Here is a 19887-nt window from a genome sequence, read left to right as displayed (position 1 = left end):
TTAAGTTCTGAAGAAGAGGCTTTGTCTCAAGTCCCCAGGGGAAGTAAGAAAATGAAGTAGAGAGCCTCTGGGGATGTAATTGAAGAAAAGACCAGCACAATAGGAATAATAGTAGTGTAGGTAGAACCTAAGCAGAGAAGATAAAATACAAGACAGAGCCAACACAGAAAGTGAATTAGAAGCAAAATAAATGTATTATGATTTAGAGGTGGGGAACATACCATAAAAAATCAAAAGATTGGATATTTAATTATTAAACTTTGAGAGAAAAGAAAAAGTAGAGGGCTTTAATACACGGAAACTAAGACAAGAAAATGGCTGAATATAAAGAAGAAAATTTATTTTTCGTGAAGAGATAGGATCAGGGGATTTTTTATTTATTGCTAAGGAAAGACCTTACTAGAAGCGAGTCAGAGTTTTCATTAACACATTCTGTACATATTCAAAAGATATGTACCATTAAGGCTGTAAGATATATGTTCATGGAAGTGGAGTCAGGAGGAGATAAACAGATTTATGAGTGCATAGGTCACTCTGTGGAAATTTATGGTAATGCATTTCAGAAAGCAGAGGGAACAGTGAAAGAAAGTATCCCTCTGTGTTTAATTATGGCCTACCAGGAAAGCTTGTTGGTCAAAAGGGAGCCAAAGGAACATGGGGAAAAGAGTGACCATGTAACTTTAGAAATCATAAACCTGATTGGAAAAAGCCAAATAGGTTTGGGCATTAGACAAAGCTACTTAAAAAACTCATTATGAGTGATAGGATGTGTAAAGAAGAAAAAGGGGGATCTTTAACCAAAGTCAAGTCAAATAAAAAGCCTGGCATGAATGTTGATAGAGTGTTTGTGCCAGCCATTAAGCTATTCTCTAAGTTTCAAATCCAGCCTGTAGACTCAGCTTGTGATTCTGGGGCTGGGACTCCGCAAACCACCTTTCTTCTCGGCCAGCTGCTCTCTGGCAATGGGGATGCCAAAAAGACACAAGACTGGAGGAAGGAGAAAGGATATTGTCCTTTCTGTGGGGTTGTAGTTATTTCCCATTCCTGTGAGTGTCCTGCCAGCAATGCTTTTCATCCCAGCCAGAGACAGCTCCTTTTAGGTACAGCATCTGATCCAGTTTGCAGTTTTTCTATCCCTTGTAGACCTGGCCTCAATGCCGCCCCTCAAAGACACCAGTACCAGCCTGCTAGCACATAACCCACAGAAGTTTGAGTCTCAGCTTCACTTACCCCTTCTCCAAGTCTCTAGGCTATAATAATGCCGACTTTCCCCTTTGTTTCCCTACTCCTAGGGATGGTCATTGTTTTCCCATATTTGCCACTTCCATTGAACATTTATGTACCATTTTGATCCTTTCCTAGTTTTAGACCTAGCTAATTCTTAAGCATCTAGTGTGTTCATTTCTGTAAAAAAAAAAAAAAAATACTGGGTTAATTATTAGGCTTTCTTTGTATTAGTCAGAACATTATATATACTAGGGATTCTGTTAGCTACACTGATTATAATAGATACTGCAGACTTAACATGACAGAAAGGAGAAACCCACAAGCCATTTTATTAAAAAAAAAAAAAAAGGCAACAGGGTGCTGGGTGGCTCAGTAGGTTAAGCAGCTGCCTCCAGCTCAGGTCATGATCCCAGGGTCCTGGGATCTCTCTCTGCCTGCTTGTCACTCCTACTTGTCCTCTTATTGTCTGTCAAATAAATAAATAAATAAAATCTTAAAAAAAATAGCAACAACATCAAATTGAAAGAACAACACAAATATATTAATAAGAGAACTGAAGCTGAAATGGAGGAGACAAAAATAGAAACTCAGAAGTTAGAAACTTAAGAAGTAAGAAACTTCTTATTTTAGATAAGAATACAGTAGTCAAACCAGGGAGAGATGTCATGTTGAAGATCATAAAGTGAGGCAGTAAGTAGTGACATGAGTTTAATGAACACTGGCAAACCAAACAACTTTGATTACCTTCCCCTGCAAATTAGAAGACATATACGATAAACGCACACACATAAATCAAAAGTGAAAAAAATATCAGGACAATGTCATAGATATTGCATAAATGGCCTGACAAGCTAATGTGAAAAAGTCTCATGATATCCCTGTGGAGAAAATAAAAAAGAGATAAAAGGAATAATTATATAGTCAGATGGATATGTATTGGGTTAATTACCATGGCCAAAGTTATTGATTAAAGGGATCAATGACAATATTCATCAAAGGCTCCAGTATTGTTTCACAGGCTCTGCCCTTGTTCTGTTTTTGTCCTGTTCCACATTCATTTTAAATCAATGATGTCAATTCTTCCTGCCAAAGACCACTAGCAACATACTTGTAGCTGAAAAAGATGGGTTTGTTACTCATTGCCATTGCAGGAAAATGTTATTCTGGGGCATTCTATTACAGGATTTGAGTTTTGGTGGAATGATTTTGGAGAGGGCCTAGGGAAATGGGGCTTTAGATGTTATCAGGAAATAGGGATAATTCTGTGATTGGGTTCCTTAATCTTATCTATAAAAAGAACATAGGATAAAGCCATAATTGATTTATTTTTTATTTATTTTTTTAAATTTTTTTTTAAAATTTATTTATGATAGTCACACACACAGAGAGAGAGAGGCAGAGACACAGGCAGAGGGAGAAGCAGGCTCCATGCACCAGGAGCCCGACGTGGGATTTGATCCCGGATCTCCAGGATCGCGCCCTGGGCCAAAGGCAGGCGCCAAACCGCTGTGCCACCCAGGGATCCCCCATAATTGATTTAAAAAAAATTAAGCAGTGACCTGTTAGCCAGGGGGGAGGAAGTTTCATATTTTGTGGCTTACACAGTGACCTTGGTTTGTCTCTCTTTATCATACTTTTTGAGTGACCTTGTCTGATGTTGCTATTTTGTGAGATGGTTTATGTTCAATAAGAGAACACAGCGTAACTGTAAGCATCAGACCAGAATGTCAAGGGGTTCTTTATTCTTTCTCAATGATTTACTTAGATAAATGTAGAAGGCAACTTAATCAGATTTTTGGATGACATCAAGTTGAAAAAAGATAATTATATGGACTCTAGAGATAAAATGTATGTTAGAGAGTATAAAATACAAGTTAGCCTTTTATAAATCTAGAAACAAAGGCCTAAAGCAATTAATGACTTTATCTAATTGAAAGAGCAAATACAAATTAAGAGACTTAATTCTCCCTGTTGAAAATAAGCAGAGACTTTACTTCCCCTTTTCTTAGAGCATTTAGTTTAGAAAACTAGTGAGTTCTTTCTCTCTTTTTTTTTTTTTTTTTAGATTTTCTGTTCATGTAGGAGGGGGAGGGAGGGAGAGAAAATCAGAAGCAGACTGTGCAATGAGCTCAGAGCCTGTTGCAGGGCTCGATTCCACAACCTCAATATCATGACCTAAGCCAAAATCAAGGGTTAGATACCTAATTGACCAAGCAACCCAGGCACCTCTCTGTCTTTTTGAAATATACATGAATCTTACTAAAAGCTAAATAATTAATAAGGCTCTTTCCAGCTGTATGACCCAAGATTGTCTTTCTTAAGGATCTGGGAGACATCTCTTTGGAAGGTAACCATCAAACATCATGACCCTGTTTCTCAGTTTCAGTGGGATGGTAGGAGCCTAACTTTGGCAGCACATACCTCACCCCACGTTACAAAATGTTTCCTATTGTATAGATAAGAATTTGTCTTTCTTCTGAATAAAGTCAATCAGCTAACATAGATGGTCACCCAGTAACTTGGTGAATTTAGGATGAACTGTGTGTGACAAATGGTTCTGTGAAGTCCTCCTTCTTGAGGATTATATCATGTTTATCTTGAGAATATGTGTATAATAAGTTATATATGATTGTCTCCAGAAGAGGGAGAGATTTCTTTCTGTCTTGGCATTGTCTTTAGTAGATTGCTTGTGATGCATATCACATTCTGGTTTAATGATTATTTAATAATAAACTATTTTCTTTCTCTACTGCCTTCATGGAGAAGTTTCCTGGGATGGGAGGAGATTTTGTTTTTTTAATTATATTTCCCCAACCCAAAGGTCACAGGGCGCTGGCAAAGATGGAGCAGTAGATATATGTGGTCAACATTTTGACAGTGCATAGGTATTGGACTGGAACTAGGAGTATTAATAAGGATACAAATAAAATACTGCTCTTTGGTTCAAAGGAAATAGTGACTTTCTTAGTTTGCAAATGCATTCATTCATTATTTATTTTTAAAATATTGATTTATTTGGGAGAGCATGAGCAGGGAGAGGAATGCAAGGAGGGGGAGAGGGACAAGAAGACTCCTTGCAAGTGTGGAGCCCAAGATGGGGTTCTAAGCAGGGCTTGATTCCAAGACCCTGAAATCTGACCTGAGCTGAAGTCAGATGCTTCAAACCACCCAGGCACCCCTGCAAATGCATTTAAATGTGTCAGATAGTAAAAAGAAAATGGATTCAAAGTTCTGAGATACATCTCTAGTACTTATTTATCTTATAACTAGAAGTTTGTACTTTTTAAAGATTTATTTATTTATTAGAGCAGGGGGAGAGTCAGAGAGAGAGAGAGAGAGAGAGAGAGAGAGGGAGAATGAATCTCAAGCAGACCCCACACTGCGCTCAGGACCCAATTCCATGACCCTGAGATCTGACCTGAGCCAAAATCAAGAGTTGGATGCTTGACTGACTGATAGCCTCCCAGGTGTCCTGAAGTTTATACTTTTTGAACAGTGTCCTCCAATTCCTACTCACCCTATCCTCCATCTCTGGTAACCACAAGTTTGATCACTTTTCTGTGAGGTTTTATTTTTGTTTTTTAGATTCCACATATAAGTGAGATCATACAGTATTTGTCTTTCTTTTTGACTTATTTTCCTTAGGATAATGCCTTCAAGGTCCACTCATGTTGTTTTTATGGCTGAATAATATTCCTTTATTATTGAATTCCTTAATATACCACAACTTCTTTAACCACTCACCTGTTGAGGGACACTTAGGTTGTTTCCATGTCTTGGTTATTACAAATAATGCTGCTACAAATATGATGGTGCAGACATCTTTTTGAATTAGTGTTCTTGTTTCCTTTGGATTTATTCCCAGAAGTGGCATTACTGGATCATATGGTAGTTTTCATTTTAATTTTTTGAGGAATCTCCATACTGTTTTCTATAGTGATTGCACCAATTTATATCCCATTAAATTGCAGAAAGGTCATATATAACATGATGACTACAGCTCACACTGCTGTGTGATATATAGGAAAGTTGTTAAGAGAGAAATTCCTAACAGTTCTTATCACAAGAAGAAAATATTTTTCTTTCTTTTTATTGTATCCACAGGAAAAGATGGGTATTAGCTGAACCCATTGTAGTAATCATTTTATAATATATATAAATCAAACCACCATGCTGCTGGCCTTAAACTTATACAGTGATGTATATCAGTTATTTTTCAAGAAAACTGGAAAAAAAAGTTCTGAGATTAGAGATAAGACCAGTGCCTATTCTTGCCTGAGCAGTTATGAGTAGAAAGATTCCAGGAGGGGAAAATTTAAGGATACTTCTCAATTTATCATCTCCTCACCATCTTCTTGAGGTGGCTTCTAAATTCCAGAATGTTCATGAAATTTTGTAGCATTGGCCACATGGGTTGGTGTATGGGGAGTGATTTAGGAGAGGATTCTGGTTACTGGCACCATTATGTGTGCCACACATTTGCTCAGCTGTGCGTTGTCTAGTCTTGATCTTGGGTACAGTGAATCATTGTTGCCAGTACCCACAAGACTGTTCACTTCCCCGGCTGCTCTCCAGTCCAATGATCACTGATACCTCCACTGAGAACTATACCTTTCTTATCACCAGGGACAGTGATAACTGTCGCTTTTTCTTTCCACGAATTCTTGAGAACTTCTTGAGAGTAACAGAAATAGTTCTGTCGGGAACCCTGGGTGGCTCAGCGGTTTAGCCACCCTGGGTGGCTTCAGCCCAGGGCGTGATCCTGGAGACCTGGGATCAAGTCCCATGTCAGGCTCCACATGAAGGAAGGTTCTGTACACCAGCTGACAAATGGAATCCCTGGACAGAGGACGAGCACCCACAGCTCCTCACTGGGGGAGCCACAGTCAGCCTCGGTATTTGCAGAGATGCTTTGTGCTTTAGAGACCCTGCCATTGAGGAGGAGGCCTGTGGGAAGAGGACGCTTCAGGATGTGGCTTTCCAGTCTCTTGTGCCCTCTTTCCCAGACTGTGCTTGGCTGTTGATGTGCATGGTTGATACACATAGGTGGTGGTAGTGAAACATAGCCATTTGGATATCCATCACCTTCGACCGGGAAGCCCAAGAGGCGAGGTCTCAGCCAGCAGAAAGATCAGCTTAGCTTGCTGGCCAATGAGAGAGGTGGATAAAGACAGTGTCACCTCCTCCTCACTTCTCTGCACCATCAGAAAGTCCTCTTGCTGTGTGTTCTCATCTGCCTTGGGGTAACAGTGAGAACAAGCACTCCATTGACATTGTGTCAATGACAGGTCCCCACCCTGCTTCCCCATCCTCTTCAGGGCTGAAGAGGGGCTTAAGGGCCAAATGCCCTTTACCTACACCTCCAGATCTGCACATTTCTCACCACTGCATTACATTTCTGTCATAAGGATATTGGCCATTGCTGAATTTACTGTGTAATGAATATCACATTATTCCAGTTATAATCACTGTGTCCACAGATAGCGTTAATATGCTGGTGTCTGCTGGACAAAGAGCTCCCTTTAAACCACTCCCATTTCCTCCTCCCCAATATCTCCACCTGCCCTTTCCAAATGACAGTCTTTAAACAAAATCATGTGTGGGTCTTGGAGTCCACAGGCTGGTACAAGAACCCACCAAAGAACCAGTTTGCATGGTCAGCACTTCACAGAAGAGAAGCAAGGCATATCCAGCTGTAATGATGCCACAGCCACTGTCTCATTAAATCTGTGTTCTCTAAAAAATAAAAAATAAAAAAAAAATGCAGCGAACCTGATGTGTGACTTGATCCCAGGTCTCCAGGATCACGCCCTGGGCTGAAGGTGGTGCTAAACCGCTGAGCCACCCAGGGTTCTTAAAACAAAGAAAAAAAAAAAGTTGTCTTGCAGCTCATTTGGTGAGGGTCGTGAAGTATGAATCAAGTTTGGGAAAGAACACAATGGGCAAGGCTTCACAGTATTATTTTATCGTGACTTTTTTTTCTTTTTTTAAAAAAGATTTTATTTATTTTATTCATGAGAGACACACAGAGAGAGGCAGAGACATAGGCAGAGGGAGAGGTGGGCTCCCCAAGAGGAACCTGATGTGGGACTTGATCCCAGGACCCCAGGATTACAACCTGAGACAAAGGCAGATACTCAACCACTGACCCACCCCGGTGTCCCTTATCACAATTTTTCTCATCTACCTTGGATGATCCTTTTTTTTTTTTTGTCATTGTTTGAATTTGTTAAGACGGGAAAGCCTACGCTATCAGGTTGCGAGGATTATACGAGGTAACGTGTTGACATTGCACGGCGGCCAGCTCACAGAGCGTGATTAATGGTCTTGTCCAACAAAAGGTCGTCTTGTTGGAATATTACACCAGTTTTGGCTTCTTTGATATAAAATATTTGTGAAAAACGTGAAGTTCAAAAGAGTGAGTCATTGGGCCAAAAATAGGAATTAAGAGGGAATTGCAAATGAAGAAGTTATGTAGCCTGAACATGAAATACAAAGTGAAAGTTAGCAGAATTAGCATCTTGTTATTTAGGTACTGGAACCTTTTAAAATTTAACACTGGGCAGCCGGGGTGCCTCAGTGGTTTAGTGCTGCCTTCAGCCCAGGGCCTGATCCTGGAGACCCTGAATCGAGTCCCACGTCGGGCTCCCTGCATGGAGCCTGCTTCTCCCTCTGCCTGGGTCTATAGCATTATCCTGGGGAAAAATATGAAGAGAAAATAGATAATACATATAATTCAGATGGCAAAGTGTTGCCTAATTAAGTGTCATGAAAAACTTGTCATAAAAGGATGATAATTCAGAAGATGGTAGAGACTGAAGTAAACCTTATGAGGTGAATAAAGCATAAATTCTTACAGCTGACAAATTCATTTATTTTGACATTTATTTTGAAATTATTGCAATAATATCAGTCATATATTTTTAAAATTTATTTATTCATGAGAGACAGAGAGAGAGAGGCAGAGACACAGGCAGAGGGAGAAGCAGGCCCCATACAGGGAGCCCTGTGTTGGACTCGATCCCGGGGCTCCAAGATCACGCCTCGGGCTGAAGGCAGGCGCTAAACCGCCAAACCATCCAGGGATCCCTCATATGTATGTTTTTTAAAGGACAGTAGCAGATGATCTTTATAAAGTGACAAAATCTGTCCCACAAAACCATTTTCTTTGAATTCTGCAACGTTTGAAACTTCACTTAGTCTATAGATTACCAATTTTTTATATTATTTCTTCATGTATAAATAGGATTTTCCAAATTAGAGATACACATTTAATTATTAACAAAACCTTATGTGTTTGTAAAATTTGGAGGCAAAATTTCTCCTTGTTCAGCTGAATATTATAAAATGCTAAGGATATTCATATACCCTTTTAAAGAAGAGTTTGTGTGAGGTTAGCCTACAAAGCAGAAAATGGGCTAATTTAGGAAAGTACAAATGCAATCTGCTAAGTATATAGCAGTGTTGTTACACTGTGAAAAAATACGGATAGTCTCCAAGGGTGGAGTTTACATTTTTCTTGTGGTATAAATAACTGCATTGCAAGGAAACAAAAAAGAAAAGAAAGAACTGAAAGGAAGACTACCATGGACTAAAATGGTAAAGGAGAGCTGGAAATGTAGAACTTTGTGGGTTGTGTGGAGAGAAATAAATAAGAATGGGGTTTTCTAGTCTTCTAACATAGTTTGCACTGGAGTGTGACTGATGGAAAGAGAAGACTGAGTTCTCCTTAGGACATGCTCAGTTTGCAGTGCTTGAGGGATAACTAGGTGCCTTGTGTACAGAACTGCAGTTCATGAAAGGAGGTTTAGCTAGAGAAAAAGATTCAGGGATTATTGTAGTAGAGGTGACAGAAAAGTTATTGAATGTTATTGAAGGAATGAATTATGAGAATTTGAAAGCCATGAAATTTAGAGGTTTCTCTGTCAAAATGAGACATGAGATGCAGAAGCTATCTCCAAAATATTCACTGGCTTTCCAAACTACATTTAAGTAAGAAGAAAACAAAGAATTGAAAACTTAAAGAATATGTGAATTGTTTGCAACCAGCTAAACACAATAGGTTGCCATTTCCACCAGCATCATTACTCCATTACTCAGGACTGTAAGTAGGCAAAGTTGTGAATCACATTATTCTTTCATTTCCAACTTTGTGGCCAGAATCTTTCCAGTAGGAAATAATCCTCAGATGACTTGTGTCTTCAGAGTAGGCACAGCCTTCTGTCTTCAGTTCCTCCTTATCCCAAATAGTCCCTAGGACTTTAGAGCTATCCTTGTGAGCCCTTCTACCTTGCTTTTCTTTATGAAAACCTCATTACCTTGTCTTTCATTTCTCTTACATCTCCCCTAAGCATCAGCTAAATTATCTGATGCATAATATGCTCAATACTAATTCAGATGGCAAATACTTGTCCCCGAGTAACACATATTTACTGTTATTCTAAAGGCATGATTGCAATTTAGACACTGTAGAATATTGAAGAATTGCTTGGGGCAAAGATACCTCTTGTGCTTATTAAGCTGTACAAAAATGCACTTGTTATTTATTGTAGAGACTGTTAAAATAATAGGTTTAATTGACTATAAAAGTTACATAATTTTAGAAATAAGAGTAAGAAAACCAAATCAGCCTAGGAGTAACAACTGATAACATTTATATGCCTCTACTTTATGCATGTTAATTTTAGTATCACCACTACCGTTCTTATCTTCTAACCATCTTCTCTTTGTTATCATTATTGACAAAATTGGTTGGATGCTCACTGTGTGCCAGCACTGGGTTAAGTGTCTGACTTAGTGTAATTCATTCACAAAACAACTTGTACTGTAGATCTTATTTTCCCCATTTTGCAGAACAGGAATTGCGACTTAGAGAAGTTAGTTTACCCAAAGACAAATGGAAGATGGAGGATATAAATCTGGGCAACCTGAATTCTAAGCTGTACTTTTTTTGAGCTTATGCTATATTAAACTGGGTGGTGTTTAAAGTTTTGAAAGGGCAATCATAATGAACAGAGTCTCTCTTAGTAACATTTGTGTTATTTTTCTTCCCGTCAGGACTTTTTAATTTGTATCTTGAATACGGGTGGTGGCGAGCTTGGTTTACAAAGATAATTTGTACCATAATTACCTCATAATTAGAGTAACTCTTCTATCCATTCTTCATTTGAAAAGGTTTTATTTTTGTTTCTTATACTTTTGTTCTTTGCCTAGTACTAGGTAACAGTATAATTAGTAACTATAGCTAGTTACATACTACTTTTAGAATAGCTATGTGTCCCAATTGAGTTATAATGTCCTGAATTGAGTACCAAAATTTGCAATAATATTTTCTAAGCACAAAATAAAGACGAAATTTGAAACTTTTGGTTAATGCTATATAAATCAGACATGCTATCTGACTGATGCTTCATTATGATTAATGAATATAGTAATAGTGCTTCTCTTAAATTTTTCAAATCCAGATAGCCTCTTCCAGTATCTCTGGGGTTCAATTTGCCAGATTTAGCAAATAAAAATATACCAAGTTAGGGACACTTGGGTGACTCAGTCGTTTATGTGTCTGCCTTTGGCTCAGGTCATGATCCGGGGTCCTAGGATGAAGCGCTATGATGTCGGGCTCCCTGCTCAACAGGGACCCTGCTTCTTCCTCTCCTTCTGCCTGCTGCTCTGCCTGACTTGTGTGCGCTTTCTCTTTCTGTCAAATAAGTAAATTTTAATACACACACACACACACACACATATAGTTAAATTTGAATTTCAGATAAACAACAAAGATAATTGTTTTAGTGTAACTATGTCCCAAATAGTGCATGGAATATAGTTACACTTTAAAAAAATTGTTTATCCAAAATTCAAATTTAACTGGGCATCTAGTATTTTTCTTCACAGATTTATCTGGTGACTCCCCTTAGTCCCAGACAAACAGTTTGTAATCTCGAATCTCGAATGATTTCAGAGCCTTCCTTTTGAGAAAAATAATGTCCTTCACCCAGTGCATCCAGTAACTTCTCACAGAGTGGGGCCAGGGAGACCACCATGTTGTCTAAAGTCAGGAGGTGGTTTCCTAATGACTCACATTGAATGACCCTCTGATGTGTGATATATGTGATTCCGGTGATTCTCTTTTCAAAAACACATATGCATTTATTAAAGAACTCAATCATGTGACTAAGACAGTATTTAAAAAACACTCTAAGGGTCGTCATGCTCCATTCTCCTTGGAGATTCTGTTCTCCCAGGGCAAGGAAGCTGTGAGGTGAGAATGGAGAATCTTTGTATTTATTTTTATGTTAATACGTTTTAATAGCATCTTAGGTGTATATCCTCTTTTTAATATTTTATTACCTTATAATCTTACTTTATGCTATGTTGGCTTTTATTTAATTTGTGATCTGCCTTTAAAATCATTCCCAGCTCCACGAGCCTTCCAATATGGCAAAAAATGAAATGTACAGTATCACTGGGACATATAATTGGCCAAAGGAGTTGAATATAATTAAGTATTTAAAGTTAACTTCTGTTTATAGTATATATTTATACTAAAGGAACACATTAACAAATGCAGGGTAGTCACTAAACTCTAAAGATTGGTCTCCAATGTATATGTCTTCTTTTTACTGTCTTGTAGAGTCCTCTCCCCATGAATCTAGGTTGACTTCAAGACTTGTTTTTGATCGATAGATGTCGTGAAAGTGACAACAGGTGACATCCTAGGCTGGAAGATAGGAAGCTTTGTAGCTTCTGCTCTTGGAATATTTGTTTTGATATGTTCCTTCTTGAAATCTGACCTCCAAGCTGTAAGTAGTTCAAACCACGTGGGGATGCCACAGATCAGTATTTCTGTAGACAATCCAATTGAGTTCCAAGCTGAGACCTTGATATCCAGGCATATCAAGGTGAATCAAGCTGGACATTTACTCTAGTCATCTCTTCTGATCCTAACAGTCCTGGCCATCATCTAACTGAAACTGTATGAGACTCCAAGTAAGAACTTTAGAATTGAGCCTGGTTAATTTATAACACTGAGATAATAAGTAATATGTTTTAAAATTTGGGATTGTTAGTTATTCAACAATAGGTAAATGGCACATAGTGCAAGGAAGCAGACAAACCCAGAATGTGAGACATTCTGAAAGAAAATTGACCCAATTTAACAACAGCTCAATAGCAGAAGAAAAAAATAAAGGAAGGAATGTGCTCTATGTTAGGCTAAAAGTGACTTCAGAGACAACATGCCAATATCATGTGTGGATGTTGTTTAGATTCTAATATAAAACAACTAAACATATTTTTGAGGCAATTTGGGAAATTTGACTACACTCATAGAGTATTGATAATTCTGTTAGGATTTAAGGTGACATAAGATAAGGCCCTTTTTAAAAATAGTTGTGTATGAAACTAAGTGAGAGTGAAATGACAGATCTTCCATTTGCTTTAAAATAATTCAGCAATGAAAAAGATAAAATGAGAAAGAAATACATGAAGCAAGAATAAAAATCTTGATAATTTTTCACTCTGGTGAGGGGTATATGGAAGTCCATTGTTAGTAACTTCCTTACTTCAATGCATATTTGAAATTTTCATAATTAAAATTAGTGAAAATACTTCCTGATGCGATACAGAATATAAACCACACACATAATCTATGTATGCTTGTAAACATGGAAATTATACACATATCCATATAAGTGCACAAATAAACAGAATTATTCAGAAAATAAGAACTACATATCATTTCATAGGTGAGATTATAGATGGCTTACATATCAAATTAATATTTATTTTCAATTAAATATACTGACAATATTATAAAAGGTAAGGTATACAAAATATTTTATAACCAACACTGTTTCCTTTCTTATCCAGTATGTTCAACATAAAATTTAAGATTTATTTAAGAACTTTCTTCTTTTCTTGATGTTATTCCCATTTATTTTTTTATAAATTTATTTTTATTTATACTGGCATGTCAGTGAGCCTATTGTATTGACTTGGAAGCTTTCTGGAAGTTGTCAGGGGTGGGACTCCTGAGTGGCTCAGTGGTTGAGCGTCTGCCTTTGGCTCAGGGTGTGATTCCAGGGTCCTGGGATCGAGTCCCACATCGAGCTCCCTGCATGGAGCCTGCTTCTCCCTCTGCCTGTGTCTTTGCCTCTCTCTCTCTCTCTCTCTCTCTCTCTCTCTGTCTCTGTGTGTGTGTCTCTCATGAATAAATAAATAAGATCTTAAAAAAAAAAAAGGAAGTTGTCAGGGGTTAGAGGACAAAACTAAAGTTATCTCATATTCCATATTAGATTCCAAAATTAACCTGTCTTTAGTCACAGTTTTGCAAAGCAGGACAATTGTTGGTTTTGTCTACACATACGAAGTCTAAAAAGTTACATAAATTGTATACTAGTTACTAAAGAGTTATTGGTAAAGTTTTTATGGCTCTGGTTCTTGAATAAATTTAGATAAATACTTTGTGTATAGGAATCTGGTTAATATTCCTTCTTTCAGAGAGTCACTAAAAATAAAGAAAAGGATCACTGCATTAAAATGTCAAAACGAGTCCCAAAGTACAAATTTTAAAGTGACCTTTAAACCATTTTAGAGCTTTTCATTTCAGATTAATATAGCAAATTGATAAGTAATAGCACAGTTTTTCCCCCCTCAGGAAATGTCCTTTTATAAACCTGAAAGGAACCTGAGAACCCCAAATTAAAATTATGTTAAATCATAAAATTAAGAGCTAACAGTTAGACTTAAAATAGTCAGTGATAAGTGGACTCAGCTTGATGTAGACAGCTTTATAAGAATCTTTAAAATTCTTGTAATGTTCCTGCTGTGAGCTGATGAAGCTGTGCTAAAAACTCATTCCTTTCAAATGACCCTAAGAAGAATGACTCTTCTGAAAATACAAAATGTTAAATTAATTATTAAGTCGTATTTTTAAAGTTTTCACAAACCCTAATATTATCTCAGATTCTTTGACAAAGGCTTGATTCCTGAGTCTTTTTCGTTAGGGTGGTAATTTGGTCAACTAAGAGGAAGCTTGCCCTGGGTGTGGTGGAAAGAGAATAAAGGTAAGCTCATTTACTTTTTGCAGATCAGTTATTAAATGTCACATTGACATTTACCATTGACATTGACAGTATGACAAGAGACTTTCTTTTGTCCTGCTACTCCCCAGAAAAGAAAATTATAACGTAAAAGATGCTGTATACTTCCCCAAACATCTGTGGTTAATCTGATTAAAATTATTGGGACAGAGTCAGAAGGAACATGCCACAGTTTGTAAAATGAATTAGTTCTAAAAACACTGTGAAGGAAAGATTTCTCAGTATATATTAATAGAACAAAACATTGTAATTTGTGGGTCCATTTTAAGCTATCAAAAGAGGTAATTACAGAAGACTCCATGAGTGATTCAGGGATGATCACATATGTACTTTGCAAAGATATAAAAATTTACAGTAATATGAAATTAATGAATTTCCTGCCAACAACAGTATGTTATGATATAAAGTAATATCTCAGAAGTAATCACTTAAAAAATTAAGCTGAGGATTTATTTATTTTCTACATTATTTGAACATTCACAATCCAGATCTTTTATATATATTTTTGGGTTTCCACTTGTTTTCTGTTTTTAATTTTGCTAAAAGTTAGACTAACCACAGAGCCGTGCAACTCCAGGGTTCTGGCTCTGGTACTACCCTTCTGATGCTCTGGCTCCTATTTGTCTACCCTGGGGGACTGGGATATAACTTTGTCTATTGGAGCCCCCAGACTCAAACTCTTCTCTCTTAATGCTCCTTACCCAAAAGGATTGGTTGCTTTCCTTTTATGTAAGGAACTCATTCATTATAGATCAAAACTCAACCCAGTCATTGATCTGAGGGTGAATTGACAGCTAATAGCAATTAGCTAATAGTCATTGCTCCAGGGGTGTTTCCATTTTAGTAACCTCTGAAGTCTAAAGTGGAGTTTTCAGATTTCTGGGTACCTAAGAAATCTGGTACTTGGTGAGATTGTGAAAAGCATTGCAGACCTTTGGATAGCATTCCCAGAAATTTCAGCTGCATGGAATGGGATCAAGTAATGTATTCTTTTTTAAAGATTTTATGTATTTATTCATGAGAGACACATAGATGCAGAGACACAGAGGCATAGACAGAGGGAGAAGCAGGCTCCTTTCAGGGAGCTGGATGTGGGACTCCATCCCCAGACCAGGGATTGTGCCCTGAGACAAAGGCAGACACTCAACCACTAAGCCACTTAGGCATCCCAGTAATGTATGTTTTAAACAAGCTCCCAGATTTATTCTTTCTTTTTTCCTATTATAAAGTTTTAAAAAAACCAAAAAACAAAACCACCTTACTGAGATCTTACTGGAACATATTCACATGCCATGTAATTCACCCATTTAAAATGTAAAATTCAGTTGCTTTAGTATATTGACAGAGTTGTATAGCCATCTCCATAGAACTTTAAGACATTTTCATCACCCCCAAAAGAAACCTCATACCCATTAGCACTAACTCTCCATTCTCCTAGTACTTGACAACCGTGAATCTACTTTGTCTCCCTACATTTGCTTACTCTAGACATTCCATAGAAATGAAATCATACAGCTCATTGAATGCAGCAGTAGCTCTCCAGACTGCTGTTTTCTTCTGAAGGTGAGCTGGACCCACACAGAAGCAACTATCTCTAAGAGACCTGCAGTTGGCATTGATGTTGGCACCACCTACTCTTGTATGGGTGTTTTCTAGCATGGGAAAGTGGAAATAATTACCAATGTTCAGGGAAACTGAACCACCCCAAGTTATATCACCTTCACAGAAAGATTGATTGTTGATACTGCAAATAATCAAGTTGTAATGAACCCCACCAACATAGTTTTTGAAGCCAAACACTTGATTGGACATAGATTTGATGATGCTGTTGTCCAATCTGATCTGAAGCATTGACCCTTCATGATGGTGAATGATGCTGGCAGGCCCAAGGTCCAAGTAGAATATAAGGGGGACACAAAAAATTTCTATCCAGAGGAGGTATCCTCTATGGTTTTGATGAAAATGAAGGAAATCAGAGAGGCCTATCTTGGGAAGACCATTACCTGCATACTTCAATAACCCTCAGGCTACCAAAGATGCTAGAACTATTATTGCTGGTCTCAATGTACTTTGAATCATCAATGAGCCAACTGTTAACTGCTGTTGCTTATGGCTTAGACAAAAAGGTTGGAGCTGAAAGGAATGTGCTGATCTTTGAGTTAGCAGGTGGCACTTTTGATATATCAGTCCTTACTCTTGAAGGTGGGATCTTTGAGGTCAAGTCCACAGCTGGAGACACCCAATTAGGTGGAGAAGACTTTGACAACTGAATGGTCAATCATTTTATTGTGGAGTTCAAGTGCAAACAGAAGGACATCAGTGAAAACGAGGGTAGTCCATCATCTTCGTACTGCTTGCAAACATGCTGAGCATATACTTTCTTCTAGAACCCAGCCTGGAAGCTAGACTGTTTCTCTCTATGAAGGAATTGACTTATATACCTCTATTACTCATGCCTGGTTTGAAGAATTAAATGCTGACCTGTTCTGTGGCACCCTGGACCCTCTAGAGAAAGCTCTTCAGGATACCAAGCTAGACAAGCCTCAGATCTATGATATTTTCCTGGTGGGTGGTTCTCTCCGTATCTCCAAGATCAGAAACTTCTATAAGATTTCTTCAAAGGAAAGGAACTGTATAGGAACTGTTGTGTATGGTGCAGCCCTCCAGGCAGCCATGTTTTCTGGAGACAAATCTGAAAATTTTCAAGATTTGCTGCTGTTGGATGTCACTCCACTTTCTCTTGGTATTGAAACTGCTGGAGGTATTATGACTGTGCTTATCAAGTGCAATACTGCCATTCCTGCCAAGCAGACATGAAGTTTCACTACCTACTGTGACAAACAGCCTGGAGTGCTTATTCAGGTATATGAAGGTGAGCATGCTATGACCAAGGATAACAACCTACTTGGCCTCACAGGCATACCTCCTGCCCCTTTTGGTGTTCCTCATATTGAGTCACTTTTGATATTGATGCTAATGGTATCCTCTATGTCTCTGCTCTAGATGAAAGCACAGGAAAAGAGAACAAGATTACCCTCAAAATGACTAGAGCCACTTGATCAAGGAAGACATTGAGTGCATGGTCCAGGAAGCTAAGAAGTACAAAGCTGAAGATGAGAAGCAGTGGGACAAGGTGTCTTCCAAGAATTCACTTGAGTAAAAATGCATTCAAAGTGAAAGCAACTGTTGAAGACAAAAACCTTCAGAGTAAAATCAATGATGAGAACAAACAAGATTCTTGATAGGTGTAATGAAACCATTAACTGGCTTGATAAGACTGCAGAGAAGGAAGAATTTGAACATCAGCAGAAAGAGCTGGAGAAGGTCTGCAACCCCATCATTACCAAGCTGTACCAGAGTGCCGGAGGCATGCCAGGGGGAATGCCTGGAGGCTTTCCTGGTGGTGGAGCTCCTCTCTCTGGTGGTGCCTTTTCTGAGTCTACCATTGAAGAGGTTGGTTAAGCCAACCTGAGAATGGGTTTAGCCTTGTTCCACACAAAACATTTGAGGACCTAAATGTGTAGCAAATTTTAATGACAGTTTTAAAGTAAAGCTGCTATAGTAAATATGCTAGGCGTTCTTGACTTGAATATGGCATATGTGCATAGGGAAAGGAAATAAACATTGTATTGTTAAGTGGAAAATGCAATGTCTTAAATAAGATTGTATTTAAAATTGGCACCAAAAAATGAAATCAGTACAATATGTGTTCTTTTGTGACTGGTTTCTTCCATTTAGCATGTTTTCAAGGTTCATTTATGTTGTAGCATGTGTCAGTATTTTTTTTTTTTGCCATAAAACCCCCTCCATTTATGTGGATATACCTCATTTAATCGATCCATTCATTAGGTGATGGACATTTGAGTTGTTTCCACTCTTTGATTGTTACAAATAGTGCTATTATGAACATACATGTACAAGTTTTTTGTTTAGATGCCTGTTTTCATTTTTCTTGGGTATAACTCTGAAAGTGGTATTGCTGGGTCATATAGTAACTTTATGTTTAACTTATTGGAGAACTGCTAAACTGTTTTTCCAAAGCATTGGCTGTATTATTTACATTCCCATTAGCAAGTATCAGAGTTTGCATTTTCACAAATGTTTACAATTATCCTTTTTTAAAAAAAATTTAGCCATTCTAGTGGATGTCAAGTGGTATCATACTGTGTTTTAATTTGAATTTCCTTAATGATGAAAGACCTTGAGCATCTCCATGTGTCCTTTGGGGCATTTGTATATTTCCTTTGGAAAAATGTCTATTCAAATCCTTTGCTTAGGTTTTAATTATTCTTTCAGTAGTGAGTTGTAAGAGTGCTCTACATACTCTGAATGTAAGTTTCTAATCAGATACATGATTTGTAGATGTTTTCTCCCATTATTTTGTGGGTTGTCTTTTCATTTTCTTGATGTTGGCTATTGAAGCACAAAAGTTTTTAATTTTGATATAATTTATCTACTTTTTTTCCTCTTTTGTTTTTTGTGCTTTTGGTGTCATATCTCAGAAACTGTTGCCTAACCCAAGATCATGATCTATTCTTGTACTTCTTATAGCTTTAGCTTTTACATTTACTTCTATGATCAATTTTGAGTTAATTTTTGTATGTGCTGTGTAGTAGGGTTCAATTTAACTTCTTTGCATATGAATATCTAGTTGTCTGAGAACTATTTGTTCAACTTATTCTCTGATGAAATGTCTTGACACCTTTGTTGAAAGTCAGTTGACCACAAATGTAAGACTATTTTTGTGACTCTCGGTCTATTCCATTAATTTCTGTTTACTCTTATGCCAGCTAACACTGTACTCTTTTTTTTTAAAACATCTTATTTATTTATTCATGAGACACACACACACACACACAGAGAGAGAGAGAGAGGCAGAGACACAGGCAGAGGGAGAAGCAGGCTCCACACAGGGAGTCTGATGCGGGACTCGATCCTGGGACTCCAGGATCGTGCCCTGGGCCAAAGGCAGGCGCTAAACTGCTGAGCCACCCAGGGATCCCTGTACTCTTGATTACTATAGATCCTGATTAACTTTTGAAATCGGGAAATATGTGATCTCTAACTTTATTTTTCTTTTTCAAGATTGTTCTGGCTATTCTGGGTCCTATCTAATTCCATATACATTTTGGGATCAACCTGTCAATTTCTGCAATTAAGTTAGCTAGGATTTTGAGAGGAATTGATTTGAAACTATAGATCAATATGGGGAATATTACCATCTTAACAATATCAAGTTTTGTAATTGGTGCACATACACTGTCTTTCCATTTATTTAGGTTTTTCATTTCTATCAGTAGTGTTTTATAGTTTTCAGTAGCCAATTCCAGTACATCTTTTATGAAATTTATAGTAAATATTTTATTCTTTTGACGCTATTCTAAATAGAATTTTTTTCCTTAACATCATTGTTGGAATGGCTATTGCTAGTATATAGAGATTTTTTGGTATTAATATAGTATTCTGCAACATTGCTGAGTTCACTTATTCTAATAGTTTTCTAGTGATTACTTATGATTTTCTATTATAGGATTATGTCATCTGTAAATATAATTTTACC

At 37.5% G+C, this 19887-nt stretch overlaps 1 pseudogene; it reads left to right on the top strand.

Moving 5' to 3' along the window:
• Positions 1-766: 766 nt before the first annotated feature.
• LOC121478690 lies at positions 767-17789 on the top strand (annotated as a pseudogene).
• The last annotated feature ends 2098 nt before the right edge of the window (positions 17790-19887 follow it).

This window comes from Vulpes lagopus, chromosome 19, assembly GCF_018345385.1.
Source record: "Vulpes lagopus strain Blue_001 chromosome 19, ASM1834538v1, whole genome shotgun sequence".
Classification (NCBI taxonomy): Eukaryota; Metazoa; Chordata; class Mammalia; order Carnivora; family Canidae; genus Vulpes; species Vulpes lagopus.
Note: the sequence above shows the minus strand (reverse complement) of the source record. Positions and strands in the feature narration are given on the sequence as shown.